General features: G+C 50.8%; 1 non-coding gene across 1 annotated transcript; it reads left to right on the forward strand.

The window, feature by feature from the left end:
- The first annotated feature begins 2386 nt into the window (after positions 1–2386).
- TRNAL-AAG (transfer RNA leucine (anticodon AAG)) lies at positions 2387–2468 on the forward strand. The gene has a single exon. It is a non-coding gene; the product is annotated as a tRNA-Leu (tRNA).
- Positions 2469–2555: the final 87 nt, after the last annotated feature.

A 2555-nucleotide genomic window follows, 5' to 3' on the forward strand; every position in this document is an offset into this window, starting at 1 on the left:
TAGCTGTGGAATAGCAGAATTCCCTAATAAAAAAGCACCATCTGGGCCTCTGCACTGTAGAATCACTTAGATGAAAAATGGTGAAAATTGGCACTGCTCTAGCTCTGTAGCCTGGGTAGTTTTTAGATGTAGCTGTTGTCACAGAGATGGAGTGTTTAGCAAGTGTAACAAAGTAAGAATAGCATTCTTCAGAAACCATGGAGACAGCAAACTCTTACAGCTTCTAAAGTGTAAATAAGCCTGTTTCTTAATTATTGGTCTGTGGGACTGATTTGAATCTCACTCTCTTCCCCACAGATATAATTTCACTCAGAGTAGAATGAGTGCTGACAGAGCCAGGTGTAGTTACAGTGGGTCAAATCAGGACTTCTCATCTGAATTTGGACAGGCAGAACTTCATTTGAGCCTCTCAGGATGGATGCAGGGCAGTGCTGCCAGGGGTGAGTCACGGTATTTCCAGGCTTAAGTTCAGGGATATCTCTCGGTTGCTCCTGCTGATGGAGCTGACTCCTGTGTGGGGACAGCTCAGGGCTTTGTAACCATTGGGCCTGGCCTTTAGTCTGGGAGTGTTTGATACAAATGCTGTGTCCTTGCTGTTCTCTGGCTGTCCTGTGCCAGGAAAACAATGCAGTGAGGCTGGTAGCTTGTGTTGCAGTTTGGGTTCTCCTCTATGTTAATTCTTTTCTAATTTGGAAAAGGTCCTGTCATAACTGATGTTGTACAGGTGAAATGAAAAAACTGGTGACCCAACTTGCCCCTCCAAGGGACAGCTTGTGATCTTACCCCCTGTCTGTGTCACACGTGGCTGATGTGAATAATCTTGGGTATACAGGCTTCCTTTGGTGCTCAGGGGAAGCATCTCTGTGGCCAGGCACAGAAGCATTTCAGGGACAGAGGCTGAGCTCAGCTTTGACAGGGCAGAAAAGCACTTTTCAAGGAGGTGTTGGTACCTTGCACTGCCTGGGCAAAAGGACATGTGGGTCTGAGGAGCCCACAGCGGAAGGAACAGTTTGTAGTGAGTGTTCTGTGCAGCCTCCTGCACACACACACAAACACACACACATATGCTTGGAGACTCCTAAAGCCAACTCTGTTTAAACTTTTCTGCCTCAGCAGGGTTTCAGGTGATTTGCTGTGTGAAGCCAATTCAGGTCTGCCTACCTTCTCTCCCCCCTGAACCTCTCCTGCTGCTCTGCAGTCAGCTCCCTCTGTTCTTAAAAAACCCCACACCCTGAAAAGGCACTGAACGGAGGATGTGAAACTGCAGCAGCACTGGAGGGGTTTATTCAGGTTTACATGGGTGTGCTGTTATTCCTCAGTACTTGTGGGCAGTGAATGAAATATTTAGCACGACTCTGCAATGCTGCAGCCTCTCACAATGAGGGTGGTGAAAGGCTGGCACAGGTTGCCCTGAGGGCTGGTGGATGCCTTATCCCTACAAACATTCAAGGTCAGGTTGGACAGGGCTCCGAGCTGCCTGATCTGGTTGAAGATGCCCACTGCAGGGGGTTGGACTATCAGACCTTTTTTAGACGTTTCCAACCCCAACCAAACCATTCCTTGATTCCACATTCAGCAGCTCCCTGGAAAGAGAGCTGGCACCGCCGGCTGCTGCAGGGACAGGCTGTGGGAGGTGCCAGGGGAAAGGGTTGTATGATGCTGTCAGCAGGGCTCCAGCAGGTTTATTTTCTCCATCCTATTTAAGTGAACTGCCAAAAGGACAGAATTAAATCAAGCTGCATTAAGGCTTTGTGGCCTTACTCTAGAGAAGCTGGATTTTTTTTCTCCGAATACAACCCTTCAGTTGTAAAAAAGTGGTGAAAATAATATTAATTCTTTAAGAAAACTTACCAGACTTTCAGGCCAGAGACTCTCAGGGGCACGTTCATGGAGCACCAGCAGCTGAGGTGTGCTTCCCCCCCTTTGCTCAAGTGTACTGGGTACTGCTGTACTGGTCCCTCCGTTATAAGCAAAAGAACAACCCCCAAGCCATAAACTGCTGACTTTTGACTTGGCAAATTCAGTGACTTGTGGCTTTGCAACGTAAAATTAAAATTTCAGAACATTTTTTCGGCTTTCAGAGGGGGTGCCCAGGCGATGCCACACGTACCGCGCCGGCGGCTGTGCGGCTCCGTGGCATCCACGTGGCAGCGGGCGCGGCGCGGAGGGCTCGGGCACAGCTGCTCCCGCCCGTCCATCCCTGGGTCCCTCGCAGCTCCAAGTACCGCTTCTTGGAAACGAGCTGGAAAGGATCCCCCCGCATTTTATTTTTCGGGTAGAAGGGGTGTGTGGGCAGAGCGGTTGCTGGGGATGGAGGTGTGTGGGAAAGAGGGGGAAAAAGCCGATTTGAATTAAAACTGTCGCTGAAAGCTGATGGTGTCGTGGCGGTAGCGTGGCCGAGCGGTCTAAGGCGCTGGATTAAGGCTCCAGTCTCTTCGGGGGCGTGGGTTCGAATCCCACCGCTGCCAGCAGCGTTTTTTTGCGCCCCGTGCCGGCGCCATCTCCCCCTGGCGGCGGCGGCGGCCGGGAGAGCATTGTGGGTAGAAGGAGGCGCC

Source organism: Chamaea fasciata, unplaced genomic scaffold (genome assembly GCF_029207755.1).
Source record: "Chamaea fasciata isolate MVZ Bird 193981 ecotype frontalis unplaced genomic scaffold, bChaFas1.0.hap1 SCAF_16, whole genome shotgun sequence".
In the NCBI taxonomy this organism is placed as follows: Eukaryota; Metazoa; Chordata; class Aves; order Passeriformes; family Sylviidae; genus Chamaea; species Chamaea fasciata.